General features: G+C 35.4%; 1 protein-coding gene across 12 annotated transcripts in view; it reads left to right on the forward strand.

The window, feature by feature from the left end:
• The window catches only part of MBNL1 (muscleblind like splicing regulator 1), a 162,115-nt gene extending 156,355 nt beyond the window's left edge, over window positions 1-5,760 (forward strand). For all 12 annotated transcript variants that reach the window (XM_063101510.1, XM_063101514.1, XM_063101463.1 and 9 more), the window contains one exon: window positions 2,365-5,760. The gene's annotated coding sequence lies outside the window, so the exon portion shown is untranslated. The remainder of the gene's footprint in view (window positions 1-2,364) is intronic.
• The last annotated feature ends 17,373 nt before the right edge of the window (window positions 5,761-23,133 follow it).

Genomic DNA, 23,133 nt, shown 5'->3' on the forward strand with positions numbered 1-23,133 from the left:
CGTAACATTGTCTTAAATACTTGCAGAGGTGCCCATTTTTCATCTTTAAAGGATGTGTTTTATTCAGTGTGCATGCATTCACATTACAACATGTGTCAGAAGCACGTTAGATACTTATTTTATATTTAGAAAGAGCCAGGACATTTAAAACAATCTGGTAAATATGATGGGTGATCGTTCTTTATTGCTTCTTTTCATTTATTTATTTGTTCATTAACATATTTACAAAAAAGTTTTTGGTGCTACTTTGTGTTAGTTACCGTATCAATGATATAAAGATGTTAATAATTTCAGGATAGTATATTAAAATAAGAGTGGTGTATTAGTTTGTTTCTGTTGCTTATAACAATCCTTGAAACTGGGTGATTTACAAAGAAAACGAAATTTATTGCTTACAGTTTCTGAGGCTGGAAAGTCCAAAGTCCGAGGAACACATCTGGTGAGAGCCTCGGTGGTGGTGGCAGAGACAGCAGAGTATCACACTGTAAAAAATGGTGGAAGCAGAGAGAGAGAAAGACAAACTCTCCTCTTCTTTTAAAGCCTTCAGAATCACGCCCCTGACCACCCATTATTTGTCCATTCACTACTGCATAGTCCTACAATCCAATCACCTCTTCAGGGCTCCACCTTTCAGTTACCATAATAGGATTTCCCACCCTCTTAACAATCACAGTGAAGGCTAAGTTTCTAATACATAAAACTTGGGGGACACAGTTCAAGCTAGAGTGAATTTTGGGGGGACATAATTCAATTCACTACAAGTGGTTTGAATAAGTTTCTCTTGGAGCAAAGGTGAAGGAGCAGCTCTCTCCAACAGGCGGAAAAGAAGTGAATTTGGACAGTGAAGGTGTTGTTATAGAGAACGGAGGAATAAGGCTTTATAGAAGAAGGGATCGTGTGCCAAGTCAGGAGCAGAGGCAGAGGCCCTTATGATAACAGTCCATAGCAAAGGCTGGACCAAGCAGAGCCCAGGCAGGAGATAGGCAGAATTCGAGACACAGTTAAGAAACAAATGATAGACCCAGTCTGAGCAGCATTGCCAAAGACATGCTGCAGTAATGAATTAAATTATCGAAATTTGATTTTTTGTGTACTTCATAAGCTCTCTTAAAGCAGTTCGAATGAAAAGACTCATGACCCTGAACAATAGCCACATTTAAGAACAAGTACATTACTTTGTAGTGTGTAGGTTTAGAAGAAGAGTCCTTTTGACTTGTTAAAAAAAGTTTCAAACTTTTGTAGTCAATTGGGTATGTTTGGTATGTATATATGTAACTGTGTTTTATATTTCTTAGCAATAATCCAAGTTGGAAAAAATGATACCAAATGACTATATGTCCATCAATAATTAGCAAACCAATGGATTTGTCTGTATTGAACTCTTGACGTTCTATTGACTTAACAAATGATTGCTCATTTTTGTGAGGACTTACAATAATTAAACTGTTTTTTGAGTCAGCAAAATGGTGATTTCTTTCGTTTTCAAAGTTATATTCTAAAGCATAATTTTAGTATGTAAAGAATCCCTGATGAGAACAAATTTCATGTAAAAACTGGAACTATTAATTCACAAATATGTTGTAATATCTATTAAAACTTAATTCAGGGCTGGCCCCGTGGCGCACTCGGGAGAGTGCGGCGCTTGGGAGCGCAGTGGCGCTCCCGCCGCGGGTTCGGATCCTATATAGGAATGGCCGGTGTGCTCACTGGCTGAGCGCAGTGCGGGCGACACCAAGCCAAGGGTTGCAATCCCCTTACCGGTTACAAAAAGACAAATACAAAAACAAAAACAAACAAAAAACTTAATTCATCAGAAATTGTTCCTTAATTTGTAAGTAACTATTTTTATTTTTCTTCGCTTTAGGGGGTAAACCCCCCATGAACTTTGAATTATCCAAAACAGTCATTTAAAATATCATTCTTTTTTTTTCTAAATGTATAGCACCCAGATGGAGTGAATGTTGTTTAATAAAACTTACTGCATAGATTTTAATTTTGTAAGCCGCATCATTACTCTTGAAACCTATTAAACTTTAGAAAAGAAGTAAAAGTAAGTTTAAATTCTGCCCAACGACAAGTGTTAAAAAAGAGCTGCACTGTATTATGACCTTGATTCTGCAAATTTTTGGACAGAGTCTATAGTTTTACTAAACTGTGCATGTCATTTCATTCACGTAGAGATGATAGACAAATTTAGATCCATTTATACTTGTGAAATGGTTTTTGTTTTTACATGAAGATATAATAACATGCATGCAAACATACTGTTTAATCAAGAAATAAAATATTTATATTAAACATATATTGGAAACTGCCTTTACATATTATCTGTTTTAACAAAGATTATCTCTTTTTCCCTTGTAGATCATACTAAAGAGGAAAGAACAGTGTGCTTGGTTAGAGTAAAGGACGAGGTCATTAGCCATATTGTATATACTGTCAAGCAACACACACAAAAGTCCCTCAGCCACAAGACATCCACATATTGCATGTTAAGCAGAAGAAAAGAGAACATGGAAATCCACTGCACACTGTTGCCTATACACTTTGTATATTTAATTGATATTTGTGCTGAGGTGATATTCCTGTCTAAAAGAACAACATTGTCTTTCTTTTCTAGCACAGAGTTATGCATTAAAATATGCATATCTAATTAGTTTCCTATATATTCATGCCATCTTGAAAAGACAGACTATGGTGTAACCATGATTCTATTATGTATTGGTACGTCTGTAGACCAAGATATAATTTTTTAAAAATAAGTTTATTTCTTTCAAGGTTTACAAATAACAAAGGTGCACCTTGTATTTAAAATTGCCATTATAGATGAGAGCGTGCATGCACAGTCATTTTTGTTTAAGAGTAATATTTTTAATGTAATAGATTGTAAGACGTGGTGAGGGAGGGGTCTGACAGATGAATGTGCCAAGCAAAACCACAACTGTGTATATTTTAAAGCACATCATGGCTTTAAGTACCATGTTGTTAAGGATTCTCATGAAGTGCCATAGACTGTACATCAAATTAGAGTATTATTTCTTCAGTGTTATTGTTTTCAGAGCCGCATTTTGTTGCTTATTTGCTAGTACTAATCAGTCAAAGGGCACCATTCTTTTTTTTTTGGAAACCAAAGCTGTCTCAGAAATGGCCAATTTAACTTTACAGTAACAATAGACAGCACAACACAAACTCTCTCAATACAGATAAACTCACATACTGGAGATATATATAATAGATATATATAAAATTATTTTAATGCATTGTAGTGTAATATTTATGCATATTATACTGTATAACATGGTATTCAAAAGGGATATGCCATTTCTGAGACACAATAACAAAAAAATGTTTGAGGAAATTATTTTGCTTCTATTTATAGCCTCTGTCAAAAGTCAATAGACTATAAATGCTTTGCAAAAATGGTTTCACATTTGCTTAAATGCTTCATCACAGTCACGTTCAAAATAGTGACTCTAAACAAAGAAGAAAGCAGCACTGTCATCAGATGCATGATAAACCAAAATATGAAAATGGGAAATGTTTAATTAACCTAGTAATTGGGTGGGTTAAGTACATGGGTGAATTTTATATGTGATTTTTGTTTTGTTTTGTTTTGTTCAGATTAACTGCTTATAGCCTTAGAAAGCCTTTTACAAAATTAAAAAAAAATAGATGTGCATTCAGTTTTTAAGAATGGATTCATCCAAAGGAAATTCCCTTTTTTGTGGTTTGGATGTTGCAGCTAGTAAAGGATATTTTTGCTCTGTTCAGCAGTTCTAAAAATTGCTGAAGTAGGGGCCAGGTCACTGGTAGTTATAGTGTGGAATGGGAGAAGTGAGAGTTCAGTTATAGAACTTTCCATACTTCCAAGTTTACTGCAAGTTTTTATGCTTGAGAGAGATGCTTTCTAATATAAGACTGATGTGTTGATTTTACTGATTGTACTGTACATCTATTAAAGCCTTAGATTATTACATTACGGGTTGGAACCCATACCAATGTAATTTCAGCCGTGTTAAGAGAGTAATGGTGACTTCACATGTTATTGTAGTTAGTTACATTATAGAATATTACTTATTTTTCTTGTTAAATTGTAGTTTTTCATTTCCTACATTTATTAGATTTTCATTTTCTATTAACAATTGAATACCATTTCAGTTTATAGACTATTGTTTTATTAGATTTTACCAATGAATTTTTCAAAATACAAAAAAAAATTGAAGTAGTTTTTCCTTCATAACATACTCAGTTTTGAATTACATGTAGTGTCATATGAATATTCGTATTATTGTTAACTAAATGATTTATATTTTACTGATTTAATATTACAATGTAAGAATGTCAGTCATTGTTAGTTCTTGTCTAGTTTTCATTAAAAGAACAAAGATCTTTTATATGGATATCTTATAAATATATAATCATTGCTAAGTAAGAAGTTAAGTTGTTGCTATCGCAACAATCCTGGCAGACAATTGAGTAATATTTTGATGATTTATTTTGTTTGTAATTAGTTATTATAAGAAGATCTAGATCCTAGATATTAGAGTAAAATTTATTTTCTACTGTATCCATTTCAAATGTTAAAGTATTGTTTAATATTTTTGAAATCCCTGAATATCAGGCCTTGTTATAAATAAGCTGCATAATCAATAAATAGAACAAGGGACTTTTTGTTGATAATCCAAATACTCAAAGTTTACGTGATGAGAATTATAGCGTGTGTGCAAACTCTTGAGGGTTGATTATGCTGCAATTTAGCATGTTGGGACGTCTAGAGAGAAGGTTGACTTTTTGCACTTCTGTATATAGTCAAAAGAGAGAAACCTGTATAATAGTAAGATCTTATTTTGAATAAAACGTCTATAATTACAAGGAGTTTTGTTAAGGCTAATAAAATGACAGACTGAGCAAAATTGCTTGCAAAAGTGGCACAGAGTTAGCACTCCATATCCCTTCAAACATGTTGCTTTGCTTTTTGTGGACAGCTTGTAGTTTGCCAGGATTTTTTCAGCTGGAAAGATATGCCATCCTTCCGAGATCTCATGACTGACAAAAACTCCATTGGGCCAAATCTGCCTGAAGATCATTACCAAAAATAGCAGGTATTTCAACCATTAAGGTGAAATCATGGATAAAATATTCCTTACATTTTTCAAAACTACTGCATGTTTAAAACTTCAACAAAAAAAAAAAAAAAGAACTATACTAAGGACTTATGTTATTCAAATCAGTTTCTGCCAATTTCAGTGGTTTATTGTTCACACACACAAAAATCTTCAAAACAAGTATTGACTTTCACAAAATTTAAACCATAAATAGGCAAACCAAACAGCACACCGTAGCTATAGTTGTTATGTGATTGTTTTTTAATTGCTGTAGGATCCTGTTCTTTCAGCAGGTGAAAAAATAAAACAGTTCAAATTTCACGGTTTTAATTTTCAGCTCAGAAGCACTCAAAAAGCAAAATGTGGTAATGGGCACTTGTTTAAGGAATTAGTGTATCCAGCTCTCACTCCAGCTGGTTAATGATGCTGCACTTATCAGCAACCCTACCACTTTCATCTGCTGAAAGGACAAATGTGCTTGGTTTTACTATTATGTAATCACAACTTACTTTCTGCTTGTAGTTGCTTAAAATTATGTATTTTGTCTTGGGCTGCAATTTGTTTTATGCTTATTTTATTATTACTGCAGTAGTTGACTTTGCTGTATGGAAAAATAAAGTGAAATTGCCCTAATAAAACTTCTCTTTCTTAAGTATATTTGTGTATCTGAGATTGAGTAGTAAGTTATTTTTGTGTTTCATGTATTCATGAATGTATATCTTTACAACATACTGATGTGTAAGTTTGTTACCTGGTTTTAACTAATTGCAAGGAAGGCATATACTGTTTTTCTCACTAATTATCCTTTGATACTAAGAGTGAGTATCTGAATCAGAATGTATTGCCATCCTGTATCCAGTGCTTTCTGAAAATTCTTGCCCTCCCCTCTGACATTTTAAGTGCTTATTGAAATGGTTTTAGTTATGGGGGGGAAACTGTAAGGAAAAGAAAAAGAAAAAGAACTCTTCAATTCTAGATCACTGTCTTTCTATTAAAAAAAAGTTATTTGCATGACTGCTTCAGTTGACTAGCACTGGAAATCAGACAAAGAGACTTTCAAAAAGGAAATAGATGATGACATTTGAAGCAGAGGGATAGAAGAGTTTACACATATACACAGCTGAGACAGGTCCTGATATAACTCCTGAGTTTGTGTGTACGTGTGTGTGTGTGAGAGAGAGTTTAAGCAGTGAACTAAAAATTTGGTTGAAGTGAGGCTTGGCAATCCATACAGGTTTTTGATGTTGCAGTTTCTACAGATAGCCAGTAAAGGCCAAAGTTCGGATGTGAAGAAATTTGCACACTCGATCAGTCAGTAGTACTTTGTGTCGACTGTGCCACCTGGTATGTGGTCAAACACTACAAATTCTCCTTTGCAAGTTGATGCCTTTTTTTGCTAAAACTTATCGCAATAAAAAGTGCATTATTTGTAATTCATACAATTGTTACTGGTTGAATTCTATAGGACATTTCTGTTGTTCTCAGTAGGTCCACCTATTCCAGGTGCTGCTTATCAGAAAGAGATTGGTTTCCCGGGAGGTGATTTCCTAAAGCAGGAGTTGGCAACCTTTTTGAGTAACCAAAACATCTGGCTCTCTCCAGTTAGTATTTTGGGAATCTTAATTTTAAAAAAATATATATATATAACAAAAAGCCATTGTAACTTTTGAAGTACTTCGAATAAAACTGTTTTATTAATCACAACAATGTATACATGCATCTGAAAAATGGTGTGTGAGATACTTAATTCATTCATTCTCTGGACAAATCGTATTGTTCAGAAAGAGTTATCACTACAGGGCCCACTAGGGGTCCTCAGCTCACAGGATGGGACCTGTGTTACAAGTCATTAGTTTTTGCTTTCTCATTTGGGAAGCAAAGATCATTTACTAATGCTATTACTTCATCACAGACCCTTGGTATACACAGAGTTTACACTTTGGAATGACCTGAAGGTCAGTGACATGGTGTAATCTATAATTTTACTGAGGCATACTTTTGAATCATAGCTTCCTTCCTACAGGAACTAGTCACCCAACATGTAAGTGAACCTGCAGGACACAGCAACAAGACTTTATTTTGTACTTGTTATTACTTTTACTCTCTGAAGAGTCTGTTGCAGTCCCTTTAATATTTGAGGTAGTCCACTATTTCTAGAGAAAATATGTTATAATATTGTTCAAGAACTTGAAAACTTTTGAAAGCCTAGAACATATCCGTTTTAAGTGTTCAAAATCTACTGTATCGACATCACAAGGAGGTCCAAAAAAATGTGAAATTTAGAGATTCAAGTGTCAAAGGATTTTCTATTATCTTTCTTGACCTGTCAGAACAGCACTGAAATACCTCATTGAAATGAATTTAAAGTAGTTTGCCTCTTGGTGGGGCCCTGGGATGTTGAATACCTGAACTTGGAAGTTAGAAGAGCTCAGTGGTGGGGTTAAACTGCAGCTTTGGGTTGGCAGGTGTGATCTACAGCAATGAGCACAATTTCACTTGGGGGAAATTTTACTTATTGTACCAGTGCCTGTTCAATGGTCATGAGTATATTGCATGGGAAATAAAGCACCCACAGAAGAAAGCGTGTTCTCCATAGGAGGGTCCCTTCATCAATGTCACTGCTTGGCCCAAGTACCTAGCTTATGAAATCCATTCTGGCACTAGATGTACAGTTGCTATGGGCTGGGGCACAAATGTTGTGTTATACCCAAGTTACAAGAAAGGCAAATTGCATGTGCCTGAATAGCTGCAACCAAGACTGCCCATGCAGACAGGATATGTTCTCAGGAGAAGGCCAAGTTCATAATGGACATGGAAACGAGCAGTCACGGTGGTTCTCAAAGTCTGGAAATAGGTGAGCAGTCTGCAGTTGAGGTAATTATCTGAACTTAAATTTAGAGCAATGAAATGACACAACCAAAGATAGCAAGCAGATCTCCAAAGTTCATTCAGAATGGCACACGGTACATTAGTCTGGAAGAGATTATAAGCCTCTTGACCAAAGTCATATAGTGAGTGGCAAAGCTAAGCAGAAAACCCAGACCTCTGAAGTTTCATAATATAACATGACTTTCAGTTTAAAATAAAAGTAGAAAGAGATATGTGGAACCAGAATCCTGCAACAGAGGTGGAGCAAAAAGAGCCTTAGTAATTGACACCTAGCAATCAAAATCTGGACACTGCCAAGGGGGCTTCGGTAACATAAAGGACCTCAATGCTTGTCCTGCTTTTCTTTACCACTGGGTCCTTTTCTTCCTCAAGTGCAACCAGTTCCTAGAAGTGGGCTTGCATGGGTTCTGAAGATAAATATAAGTAGTAATATCTGGAGAGTTGAGGAATTGGGACAGTGAGAAGGGCTGATTTGATGACCTTGTGCATGGTAAGGATGGGTACTGCCCACAGAGGCCGATACCACAGACACTGATAGGAAGCAAAAACCACATAGGATTAGACTATCACCTCTAAAATAATTATTTTGAAGACATGCATTGAAAATTTTCTTAAACTCAAAAGTCAAAGCTACTCATTAGAAAATGGCACGAAAGCACTGGGGAGACACTGAAGTGGTTAAGATCAAGGACTCTGGAATCAGAACACCTAGATTCATGTCTCACCTTTTCAGCTCTTTGACCATGGCAAGTTACTTTGCCTCTCTGTGACTCAGTTTCCACTTTGATAAAATAGGAACAAGAATATCTTCCTTGCAGGGTTGTTGAGTGGTTTCCAGACTTCCCTGCAGATTGGGATTATCTGGGGGAATCTTCTAAAAAGTAAGGCTGGCCAGTTAGCTCAGTTGGTTAGAGTGTGGTGTTATAACACCAAGGTCAAGTGTTTGGATCCCTGTACCAGCCAACCGCCATAACCTCCACCCCCAAATCCACAAGTATTGATGCTTAGTTCCTACCTCTAGACATTTTGATTTAATTACTATGGAGGAAACTACTGAATTAATATAAAGTGCTTAGAAAGATGCCTGGCATATAGCAAGCAATTGATACACATTAACTGTGATTGCTATTTTATTTTATCCATTTTGCAAATCACTTAATCTTTAACTTTTCATGCTAGTTCTTGGGTTGCACATCCTTTCAAAGTAGCCAGGTACACACTGTCTCTATCTACTTGTGTTATCTGTAGTTCTGTCTTTCCTGTTCACTACTGATATCTTCTGTAATTTGCCACCACAACACGTCCTCTTTGCTTCACTTGTAGTTAGTCATAGAATCAAGCACTTTTGACTCACTCCAAAAATTTTTATTTCTTTGTATACTTTCTGTTCCAGTTTGATATGATTACCGACCACACCTGTATGGTGACAGTTTGAAAGTTACCGTTTAGACATGTAAACTTAACTATTTGAATCCCCCTTTAAATATTTAAACTGTGCCCAGTGTCAGATAATAGAATGGGTTATTATAACAATACTGCCACTAAATAATGTCTTTGAAACACTTCATTATATTTATCAAAATAACATTTCTAATAACATTTGAATGGCACTAATATATTCCCATATCATATTTTTATCACAGGTTTATTTTAGATGCTTAAATTGGCATGGACTCAGCTCAACGAGAATCTAGCTATATGTCAGGATCTGAAATACAAGGATGAATGTTAAGAATCTCACAGTGTAATGACTAAAATGAGATACACAGAATATGAAATTTCACCTGAATACATGCTGATCTAGTATTTCCCACCTTCTACACCCCCGCCCCCACCTATTTAACTGTACCACAAAGTAACTCGGAATAAAATGATGTGAAAACTACCCTCTCTTCTTGAATACAATATGACTACCCTACTCATTATCTAATTCATTTTTATCATAAAACGTAACCTGAATATTGAAAAAAATATTTATGAGCAAATATGTTCATTACAGCATTTTGTGTAATAGCAAAATCCAGGAACAGCCTATGTTTCAATAGTTAGGAAATGACTGAAGTATTATAGTGTTTTGTATTTAAAAAGCATTGTTTCAAAATAATGACAGGAAAGTAATTTTAGTGGTAAGATTATAGGAGACTAATTTTCTGGGTTTTCAAACATTTCTAATTTGTTTGCTAAATATTCATTGCTTTTTATTTAAATTTCTTCATGTTTTATTTTTTACTTTGAATTCACTTACATAGTTTCTTAGACTATTTCCCCTTTTAGTTGAGTCAGTTTATCAAATTCATAATATTAAACATCTTATAAAATATGCACTTTACCTATCACTGTTACTTGAAAAATTATATAAAACATCCTACCAAATCAGTAAAATACGTATTTTGTTTTAGGGAAGACTGGGAAAGGGATATTACTAAATCTCCTCTTAATCTTTGGTCTTAATTCTCTAAAATTGTAACTAGTTTCCATGTGATTAAATCATCCCCCTGTTTACATTTTCTTTATAGCACAAATTTCTATTTTAAATTAATCAATTAATCTTTTTATTTAGATGGTTATCTCCTTACCCTCTCCACCCTCCAAAAGATATCCTTAAGTCATCAGAATTGGTTAATATCTATTATAATTTTATCAAAAAAAGGCAACTGTGTGCAAAATAATTTAGGCAGATTTGCTAGCAAGGTAACTATATCAACCAGGCAGATGAGAGCAAGGTGCTCTCCAGGGAAGTGACATTTGAGCAGAGACCTGAATGAAGTAAAGGTGACATAAAATTACCTTGGTGGTGTACCCTTTCCAGCCATCTTTGCTGTTGAATGCTGACTCATCCTTCCTGCCAAATTAAATGCCACTACATTTACCTCTATTTCAGTACTCATTGTGTTCTGTCTGATGTTACAGGTTTGTTGTTGATAATTTGGATCTCCCCAAGGCAGGTACTTCCTTGTCAGGAGAAACCAGTCTTCCTCATCTCTGTGTAGCACCCAGTGTCTAGCACCAAATTTTGTATTTGGCACTGTTTGATTGTTTATTTGAATTTTAATTAAAACTATCTCCTAGCCCTAATTGAAAATGCAAATTAGGAACATTCTCTGGAACTCTGCATTTCAGGCTGTGAAAACGATGCAAACTCCAAGTATCTAGAAAGATTGTTAGAATCTCAATGCCTTCCATTCTTTGAAAAAGTCTGGAGAAATGAACTGGTATTTCCCAGTTCACACACCACTCCAAGCCCCCTTAACTGTACCACTAAATAGAGTAATTTAGACTGTGTTTAATTAAAACTTCCTTCTCTTCTTGAATACAAAAATGTGACTACCTAAATCATTTTCTGTGGAGAGTAGAATGTAGTAAGGAGTATTCTGGTATGGTTGGTATACATTATACACATTTTCTTATAATCTGTGGTGAGAGAGAGAACTCACTTTTACAATCTTTCTATATCCTTTAAAATAGTTCTAAGTCTGGACTTGAGAATCTGTTGCCTTGCATGCAAATGCTTTCCCTTTCCCTACCATCTGCTGAACTGTTTTTATTTATGTATTTGTTTCTTTTCCCAGGCATCTCAAGCCTGTGTTAATTAGTGTCAACAGCAGAGCATAGGAGGAACATACACCATTTACTTGTGAACAAATTATAAAAATTGCAGTGGACATTGATTTGTACAGAATATGCAGAACTACAGCTTAAGTGCTTAGTAATATGTTTATCTTGTTTTAATTAGTTGGTTTCTTTTTCTTCCTTCCCATTCCCTTTATTCTCTCACAAGGCTCTGAGCTCTGATCACTATTTCAGGCTGTCTCGGCTCCCAGCAGAACCCTCCTTATGAAAAGGTGTACTGAATAATTACTTCATCTGATATGATTTAAAGGGGTCTGGCAAGCCACTCCATTCCCCTACAATTTTCCCATTTGTTCACTGCTAATTATCAACCCCTGAATAAGACATGAGTTTTTTAATTATATAGTTAATGAGATTTCAATACTTTAACAGACTTTGTAGAAAAATGACTTAAATTTCTATTAGTTTATTTCCTTCCTCTCTTTTCTCATCCCTTTCTTTCACCCTTTGTTCATCCTTTTTTTTCTTTGTTTTTCTTTCTGCAGGATTTGACAGAATGCTAATCACTGTTCAGTTGGGGAATGAGGAACAAAAGCAGGAATATGCAAGACCTAGAAGTATTGCGGGGGTAGGGTGGTTGGTGGGGTCCAGCACTTAATCTACCCTGGGGCAATCTGGGAAGTTCTCCTGGAGGAGGTGCCAACCAGATGAGCAGTTGTATCTAGGGAAACAGGAGTGAAGTCATCCCAGAAAGGAGGCCACCTGAGCTAAGGCACATGGAAACAAATGTATGAGTGGAAGGCTTCAACAAATTCGAATTTGTTGATATCATCACATTAAATGTGAGGCTGAGAGGAACAAATGGAAGAACTGAAGCGATCGGCCAGAATGGAATCTGGAGGCCTCATGGTCCTTAGTAAAGAGTTTGTATTTTCAGAGGGCAGGTATGGACAGATGGAATGTTCAGGTTGCTGTTGGAAGATGATTTGTGAAGGCAAAACTGGAGGCAGGAAAACCAGCAACTGGTTATGAGACATAATAAAAGTGAATTAGGATTATGAGTATAGGGACTGTATTAGGTTCTTCTAGGAAGTAGATGCCAAGACAAATCAAAAGTGCAAGGGATTTAGTGGGAAAGTGGGAAGAGAGATCAAATAGTCCTATGGATCTGACACCTGTGAAGGAAGGGAGGAAGAAAGGAAGACAGGGTGGGAAGAATTTCAGACTGCAGCGCAATTCCAGGAAAGTTTCAGCCAGGGCAACAGAGAGTTTCTAAGCCAAAATGGCCCACTAAAGGAGTCCGCAGCTTGCTAGAATGGTTCTTCACTAATAGGAGAAGCCCATGGGAAGCACACCCTCGGAATGAATGTGGTTGTGGATTCAGGATGAAAGCAGCTAGGACTGTCAGCCAGTTGTGCTCCTTGTGCAAAGAGTAGATCTGAGAGATGTATATTCATGGAAGAGATATGTAAGGTATCAAAGTATTAAGTGGGAGGATTTGTAATTGACTGAATATGGAGGGGGAAAAGAAAGAGGAAGGACATAAGAGTGGCTCTGAAGTTTCTGTGCAACCTGATGGAAAGCAAAATGATGGATGGAGAGAGAATGAGGAATTTAATAGGGATGTAAATAAATGCATCTTTCTCAGATTATATCTTAAGTGTTTTGGGAATATATATGTGCATACAATCAGCTCACAACTGGGAAAACATATCTGAAGATACACAGGTGCCAGTGGGCTGTGTTGTTGTCCTTACCCCAACCATGTATACAAATATGGTTGAAACTGTTTACTTGCCAGAACCTCATACTTGAGCATTCAGTGTAAAAGTCATCTATGTAATGTATCAAAATAAAATTTACTGTGTTGAAATTAAGTAAATTTGGTTTAGCAAAAGGTAGAATTAAGAAACTGAAAAGGCAAGCCTATTTGTAACATCACAATAAAGTGCAAATAAACAAAATGTATAAAAAAATATCTAGAAATTTCTAAGAAAAAGACTGACAACCGTTAAGAAAATGGGCAAGAGACATGTGCAGGTATTTTATAAAAGAGGATATTTAATGCAACTTAAAAACAAAATGAAGATATAACAACCACAATTACTTGAAGTTGATATGACAAGCAAACAGAAAGGACATTGTTGGGGGGGAGGGGGGTTTTGGTAAGGGGCAACAATAATCAACCACAATGTATATCGACATAATAAAATAAATAAATAAATAAATAAAAGTAAATAAAAATAAAAATAAAATTTTTAAAAAAAATGAGATACCACTACACAGTCCACACAATGACTAAAGTGAAAAAGTCTGACCACATCAGGTGTTGGCAAGGATGTGAAGTAAATGAAACAGTACATAGTGCTGGATAGAGTACAAATTGGTACAACCCCTTTATGAAATGATTTGGTGCTACTTATGGAAGTTGAAGATCCAGCAAATCCAGTCTTAGGTTTACAACCAACAGAAAGCCTTCATATGCACCAAAACACATGCACAGGGATGCTCACAGAGGCATTAGAATTAGAAACAGCTCCAAACCAGAAATGATCCACGTGTCCATCAACAATAGATTGGATCAACAAATGGTGATATATTCATAAAATGGAATAATATTGATCAGGGAAGGTGAAAAAATCACAGCTACATGCAAGAACATGGATAAAACTCACAGATTATTGACGGAATGAAGCCAAACATAAAAGAAAACATGCACTCCAGCCCCATTTATATAAAATTAAAATCACAGCAAAATGAAACAATAGTGCTTAGAAATGTATACTTACGGGTTAAAATGTAAAGAAAAGCAAGGCTGTGGATTGCAACAGAGAAGAGGCAAAGATGGTTTTCGTCAGCATGTTGGTGAGATTCTATTCTTTAAATCTGAGTGGTTACAGGAGGCTCATTTTTTTAATAACGCATTAAACTGTACATTTGTATTTTACATACATTTTCTGTGTACTTGTTATATTTTACAATATAAAGGTAAAAAACAAAAAAACAAAAGACAAAACAATTTTCACAAAAAAGGCTGACTAGTAAATTCAGAAGAAAACATGAACATCACTTAACATGGAAGACTCATGCTAGGCAACTAAGAGTTAATTTTCACAGTTAGTTTAAAATACATAGATTTTTTTTTTCCAAAAGATAAAGCAAAATAATTTTCTTAAGTCTTAGAATTTTTTCTATTACCGAAAAGTTTCAGTAAATGAAAAATAAGTGTAGAAAAAAATATTTTAGATCAGATTATACTTAAAATTTATACATAAACAAATGAAGAAAAGTGTATTCTTCAGTTTGACTATTCCCCATATACCTAATTAGTATCACAAGTGAGGCAGTAGGAAGGAAAGTCAGGAGGATGGACAGAATAACACAAACCACAGCAACAAACCATTTGCCAAAACTCTGTTCTCCACATCCATGAAAACTGAGTCCTCAAAGCACTTTTAGATTTTTCTCTGATCCACACAGCAGTAATCATGCTATTTGTAAATTATGAAGTGAAAATTAGTTGACTCTCTCATATGCAGATATATGTATCATATTTTGTTTTTAAAAATTTACCCCATGCATTTGTTTGGGCCGTGCTAAGAGTTACTTATATAAGAATTAGTAACTCAGACTTATAAATCTATGACCATGTTCATTTCCAAAAAGTTGTTTGCCAAGATTATATTTTCAATAAAACAAACGCCCAAGATTGCCTGAGTTTATATTTTCATGATACATTTGTTTTTTGTTTGGGTTTTGAGGTAGTGTAGGGGTAGTTTCTTATCATTTCGTTTCTGTGCACTTTTTTTTCTTTTCTTTTCTTTTTTTTTTTTTTTGAGACTTCCAACTTCTCTTTTCTTTTTTTTAAATTTATTTTTTATTGACACATAATTGATTATACACTGCCCACAGCTCCTGCAGTTGGTTAAAAAGAAAAAAATCTTATTGTGATGATGAATATGCTTTTTTTTTTTTTTTTTTTTTTTAAACCAACTGCAGGAGCTGTGGGCAGTGTGTACTTCCAGCAGATGTCAGTGTTGGTGTTTGATGTGATCTAGGAAGTTCTCCAAACCTGAAGATGAGCGCTGTGCATATCCTGAATCCGTGTGAAGTGTGGAAAGGCTTTCTGAAGAATTCTGTCCTTCTGTGGGATATTTTCTCCAGAAATAAATTGCTCTAGGTTAGAAAATAGATATGACTTTAGCAATATCTTTCCATCTTTTTCAGATTTAATATGTTCTAGTTATATGTCAATTACTCACATTTATTCTTCCTCTTGCTCCAAAAGATATATTCACTATCTATTCCTCTCTCTGAAATTTTTCCAGGAATGATGACTTTTTTCTGGCTTGAAGAATTTCAATGTATTTATCCACTCAAAATATATTTAATACTAACCAGGTATCAAAGACATAAACAGTCTAACTGCTGGTAAAAAAGCCTTGTAATTATGGAGTGAAGTTCTATCACAAGGTATGAACAAAAGTACGAAGAATGCACATTGGAAATACATGTAGAACAGTGCAGTGTGTGGCACACAGTAAGTGATCAAGATGTTAGCTGCTATTAGTAGCTATTTTATCTCATAAGCAATAATGAAGAAACATACAAGAAAGTTGAACTGAATAGAGGTACTCAGATTTTTATTGCAAAAATAAGTGAATTGATCATTTGTTTTCACCGGTAGCTCACTGATGTTTGGTATTCATGCAGAAGCTGCTCTATCCCTTAGGAAAGAGAACACGTTGAAACAGGATTTTCAAACAGTTGTCTGTTCTGTGTGTCTTAGTGTTTGTTTTTGGATCATGTTCACATATTATCAATGAGGGACCAACTCAGGTTCAAAAGCACAGAAGGAAGACAGTGTTAAAGAGCAAAATGTGAAGAATCTCTTCAACCCAATGACAGTGCTTACACAGAGAAAATCAGGGTTATTGAGGACTTTGTTAACATGAGCCTGGAAGCCAACATTCCACATGAAAAGGCTGATCATCCAGCAGTCCTGCTTTCCCTCTTGTCTTGCAAAAAAGAGTGACTCTTTTCCTAAATCAGGACAAATAAGAGTGAAATGCACTGGTTAATGATGAGAGTGGGAATTGTATCCTTAGCTTTCAAGTTGATTGACCTGAGAGGTTTCCATCATTGCTAAGCAAGTGAATGTTGGGGCTTGTTAAAGTTGAGTGGATTATATGATCCATATTTATATTTATTTCACTGAAGTGATGTGATTCAGAAAACGAGATGACATAAAAGGGGAAAAATAAGACTTAGAGAATAAAATCAGATTGCAGTGACTGAGAAGATGTACTTTACATTGATTATCCAGGCAATCCAAGTAAAAATATTGACCAAGCTGAATTACTCACATAAAAAGAGAAACGTGTCAGTCTCTCAAAAAAAGCCAAGTCTTCACAAGAAAGAAAATTTGTTACATGAGATATTGTATAGAGGACATGAGTTATGTAATTAAGATTATTTCCAACAACTGTTTTACAGTAGTGTTCCTGCCTCTTAGTTTAATTGATATATATTTGGGTAAGTAAGGTGGCTCTGCAAAGTTTTAAGCACAACTTTGAATTCTCCTTTTCTTAGATTTGAATTCTAATCATTCATAATAAAAGTTATCTATCCTCTTTAGCTCTCCTCCTTTTGACTGCCTTTCATCGCCTAGCTGTATGAACGTGAATGAGGTCTCACTATGCATGTGCCTTTCATGTTGTCTCACATGCAAAATGGGGACTAATATTAGCAACTTTGTGACTGGGGGTTTAGGATTTTAGTAATTTTTCCAGAAGGAACTCATCCCTCTTTTTCCATGATAACACTAAAGATGTTAATGCAAATATTAAGTTTTATTGACATTGAAAGGATTAATTCAACTCAGAGTGATGAGAAGTGCCAATAATTAGCTATATGTCACTTAGTTTAAAATTGGAAATATTAATTAATTATTAATCCTAACACATGTAACTTGTTTGGTAGCTGAAATCATTCATATAGAATATTAAGTAACAGGATTTAAATTGCGAATAGCCTCTATTCTAAAAATTGGTATATTTATGGTGTAGAGAATTTGAGATTTACTTTGACCTTCTTGCTGTTGGCTCTGGAACAAAAGGTCTGGTTAAGAATCCTAGCTTCTCCCAGACTGGCCTCAGTCTTCCTGGTATAGCATGAGTGCAAAAATGTACCTTTATTTTTTTCTACAACTGAATTTTTTTCCTCTCAAAAGCCTCCATTCTGCTTGTAGTAAAAACCAAAAACCAAACACAAAACCCACCTGATTTTAGTCACTCCCAGATAAACATACTCAAATTTAGTGATTGAGTTAGTGACTAAGCATTCACTGTCCAGTCTACACTGGCATTTTTCTGTGATAACCACATCCTCAACCAATCACCAGTAAGGACAGTTGCACATATCTGCTGCTACAGAACCCCTCATCTTAGCTGATGGACATAGCTCTAGACCCAGCTACAGTAATCACTCCCTCTCTCATCTGACTTCTGTACCTTTTCTATTGGGCATTGAGAAGTCTTGTCCGCTCTCACGTACCCTTCTAGGTTGCCCGGAGTCCATAATAGGTTTCCGACACCCTTCACAGACTTCTTGATTGTAGTTTCACACCATTTAGTGGGAGGGCATCAGCAAGGCTGTCAATCATTAGAGTAGGAAGAGACTGGTAATTCGCAGGTTTTCTCGGTTCTTGAAGCATCCCCCAGTAGTTCCGAGAAGTCCTATTGCTGCTCCAAAGTCCAACTCAGATGCCCCCTGGGGTGAAGATGGAAGCAAGGCGTAGAGACCAACCAATATCCAAATGCTCTCAATTCTCCTCCTCGCTTTGTGGAAGTTTTATCTGGTCTGAACACGGATGGAAGTGGGAAGAACTAATTCTGGCTGATCGCTGGTCATTTCCTAAATTACCCTTTCTTAAATTTCGATGGGAATTTGGATCAAAAGCTGTGACGTTTCCATCTCTGATCCCTCCTCCTCTCTGAGTCCTCTTCACTGAGCGAGACAGCTTATATCTCTTAGCCCTCAAGAGCGCCTCAAATTATTATCCTACCACATTAGTTTCTTACAATTGGTCCAGAATCTGGTGAAGTTGTAAGAATAACATCGGTCACATTTGCAAATTAAACATTAGCAGAGGCTTTTGTAAGAGGAAAACTTTCTCAAAGTCAACTGTATTTGGCATCTACTTTAGGATAAAAGCTTCATACCTTAAGGATACTATGAATTCTTCACAAAATATTATATTTTCTACAATGAAAACATTCTCAGAACAGGAAGAATAGATATCGTTTCCTCTTTTTTTTTTTTCCTTTTGGTTTGTGGCAGCTTCTTTGTATCATGTGCACCTGAGCATTGAAAAAAAAACAGAGAATATGCACAAAGGATAAAGTTGAGACATGAATAAACCAGACTTAAAAATCATCTATCTACCAAGATGATATACTGGTTCAGAAGAACACATATTTTTAGAAGTGGAGAAAAAATATCCTGTAGTTTTAGTACCAGTTGAAAAATGTAATTATACCATAGTGATAATTACTATGTACTAAGTACTACCATAAACTAAGCACCGTACTCTGCTTTTTTTCTCAAAATCTTTTTATTTAAATTAATTCTCACAACTAACCAATTGAGGTAGGTATTTTTTATCTCCACTTGGAAAAATGTGTGCTATGTGTTTGCAGGTGTAGTATTGTGATAAGAGTCTGACTCCATTTTTTGATGTTTGCTGACAGCTTTTACGCCTCTCTCCTGGCTTTTTCTCTTTTGTCTCACATTTGAGCAAGCTGATAAGAAAGTCTGGTACTTCTTCCTTTGGCACCTGCAGGAAGTTCAAGCCACATAGAGGAATTCTCACTGCAGCCCCACTCCATAACCAGCATAAAAACCCCAAACTAGTCTCCTTTCCCTGCTGATTGAATCTGATTGGGAGCCACCCTGCTCTCTCCAGAAAGCCTCATTACGTAAGTAATAAACCTTTTCATACCCTCTGGTTGTGTCATTCTCAACATTCAAGCCAAATTTGGGGTCCGTCTCCTTCTGGGGAGTGACCGAAACAAGTATGTAAATACATTTCAGTATATGCATGCCTTTAAATTTTAGATTTAGGTTGAATTTATATGGAGAATGCTTAATTATAACTCTACTATCAGAAAGCCATCTCGAAATTTGTTTGAAAGGAAAGAAGAGCTCTGAGTAATGTAATTATTAGTCTGAAGTTCATGTTTAAGAAATACATTGAGTGAACGGTGAATAATCAAATTGCTAAAAAGTCATTTTGGAGATTAAGGAGCTTCTGAGAAGAAAGATAATTACTTTAAAAATAGCATGTAGTACTTAGTTTTCTCTTTTAAATGTCAGTGAGGCTACATTAAATGAAATAAGCCAGGCACACAAAGACAAATACCACATGATCTCATTCATATAAGGAATCTAAAAATGTTAATCTCATAAGAGTTGAGGGTATAATGGTGGTTATCAGAGGCTGGTTAGGATGCTGGTGAAGGTGGATGGGGAGGTGTTGCTAGTGATGTTGGTCATAATTACAGTTATATAGGAGGAATAAATGTCAAGAGATCTATTGTACAGTGAGGTGACTACAGTTAATGAAAATATATTGTATTTTTGAAAAATTTAAAGGGAGTGAATCTTATGTGCTGTCATACTAAAAATAGTAAATATGTGAAGTAATGCATTTGTTAATTTGCTAGATTTAACCATTCTACAATGTGTATATATACTTCAAAATACCATATTGTACATGATAAAAACATACAATTTTATCTGTCAATTTAAAGACAAAAAAATCCCACTCATTGTTACAGAGTATAAAGTGGAGTCTTACATGACTGTGGCAGGCAGAGATATAGATTAACGTAAGGTTTTGCTTTCGCATGGCTCTAGTCAGAATCAAATCAAGAACAAAAATAGATAAATGAGATAAAACTGAATGATGATAAAGTCTATACATGAACTTGGCGCTTTTATGATGGAAAGCCCAAGGTTCACCCCTCTCAACTCTGGTGCAAGGTAACTAGATTATCAAGGGCAGAGTATTATGATCAGACACACTGGATAACATTTAATCACTTGCAATAGTCAGGAAAAGGAGCACGTGAGTTTTGTGAGGTAAGTGAGGAAATTCAGAAAAGTTACATGTTTAATATGTGTCATTTAAGAAAGAAGCATCCAGTCACTTTATGTCATCAACATCAATGTGGTTTCCTTAGAAAAGATGAAATTTCAAAAGATGAAATTTTTCAGGTAGATTTTCTGGATCATCCTATGTCTGCGGAAGTTTCTGAAATTGAGGTACTTAGACAGACTATTGAAATTAAATCTTGGTCTTTCAGGGAGGTAATTGTTCCTTTTAAAATATAATAATACCCAACCAACTCCTTTGGGAGTTATTAAAATCTTATTGCTATATGAATGTTTGGCAGAAGCAGAATGAAGAAATGTATTCAGGGAATAATTCTGGCATATCACAGTTTGAACTCTTGTTAAAGGTTATGAAGAATTATGTCCTCCAAATGATTTATCCATCCCTGTAGGAATAGATCCACCAAACAGCATGAGTAAGAATGAGCACTGCCATTTTAATTAGGTGAGCACTGGATTGTTAAAACCCATGTAAACAATAATTACACTAATACTAATTGGAGGCACTGCAAAGTTTTTAAATAACAAAATCCTTGTGTTTTTCAAAAAGAGCTAGCCTTAAATATTTCTACTTAAATATTTCCTACTTGCCCAAATTTCCTTTCCACAATCTCTAAATGAATGAAGGAAACTATCTTCTAAATGAATAAAGGAAAGTATCTCCTAAATGTGGCACATCTTAAAAACTATACTGTTCTCGAAGGTAAAACATACAGTAAATTAGTTATACCAAGAGGAAGGTTATGACTATGTCAGAAAGACCAGATAGCTTGCAATCCACCTACAAAAGCCAATAGAATATGAGCAAACAGAGGATAGAAGGACACAAACAAGTTTATTGGATGACCTCTTAAACAAAATTATGAAATAGGGAAAAATTTACATTATAAAGGATTCTACAATGCAAATTACTTCTAATGAATGTCTTAATATCATATGATTTTTTCTATAACAGTATTAGATTAAAAAGTAATAATCTACTACCAATACCTACTTTAAAGATAGAGTCTATAGATAATGAGCATAAACAAGAATCAAGACTGTAGCTAATTGTTTTAAGAGACAGGAGCGAAAGAGTAAAGAAGAGTGCTTTCTAGAGAAGTAATCAGGCTTGTGGAAGTCAGAATCCAATCTTGTTAACAGTATGGGTTTTTTTATTCTTTTCCTCAATCAATTATTTAAGCCTGTGTCAGGAATTTGCATGATGAATGCAGTCAAGGTACAGAGACTTTGGAGGGTCTGAATTGTCCAGAGATGCACAAAGAATAACTTAGTCTTCACTGGAAAGTTTCCAATGTGTGAGTACTTGTTAGAAGTTCTAAAGAGGATTATTTTCTTCTAATTAAAGTCTTGGGAAGAGTTAAGAACTTTAGTTGCCCTTAAGACTGATAGAGACTGAGCAGATCATCTGGAGACATTTAACACACTATACATCCATTAAGTCTTGAAAACCAAATGCAAAAATAGAAACTATCTACTGAGCACCTATAAAGTACCAAGCATTCTGTTAGATCCATTACATATAGAATCTCATTTAATTCGAGAAAAACTTTATAAACCCCTTTTTAAAGATGGGGACATGTGACACTGAAAGCCTAAATAATTTCCTGAGTTCACTCAGGAGATTAACAGAAAGCTAAGGATTAATAGAAGGCCAATATTTTACTCCACCAAACTCTCCCCTGTAGATTTATATGGATAATGACAAAACTATCTCCAGTAATTCCAGCTTCTCAGTCATGTTGAGAGGTAAACTTTATACCCTTCTTTGTTTATTTTCTGGTCACAAGGTGCTATGAACTGAGTGTCCCCCAAAGTTTATATGTTGAAGCCCTTATTCCCACTGTGGTGGTATTTGGAGATGTGGCCTTTGGGAGGTAATTAGGTTTAGATGAAGTCATGAGAATGGAGTCCCTATGATGGGATTAGTGCCCTTATAAGGAAAGGATGAGACTGGAGCTCTCTCTCTTCCCCATATGAGGACACAGCAAGAAGGTGGCTGTCTGCAGACCAAGAAGTGGGCCCTCACCAGGACCTGAATCAGCCAGAACTTTGATCTTGGACTTCCCAGACTCCAGAACTGTGAGAAAACAATTTCTGTTGTTTAAGCCACCCAGTCAATGGTATTTTCGCTGTAGCAACTGAAGTGAGTAGGACACAAGGCTAAAGATATATGAAATGTGACAGTATGAATCAGGCCATTCCCTGACACCTTCCATGTGGCAGGAAGCTGTTTTTGTAAACACTTCCTATATTTGGTAGTTTGGTTTGTAGTGATTGTAGTTTTGACTTCATCACTAATCAGCTGTATGACCTTTGGTAATTTACTCTCTCTGAGCTTCTCTTCAGTCACCTCCAAACTGGTAATAATTATAATAGTATTTATTTCACA

The sequence above is a fragment of the Cynocephalus volans genome, chromosome 1 (assembly GCF_027409185.1).
Source record: "Cynocephalus volans isolate mCynVol1 chromosome 1, mCynVol1.pri, whole genome shotgun sequence".
In the NCBI taxonomy this organism is placed as follows: domain Eukaryota; kingdom Metazoa; phylum Chordata; class Mammalia; order Dermoptera; family Cynocephalidae; genus Cynocephalus; species Cynocephalus volans.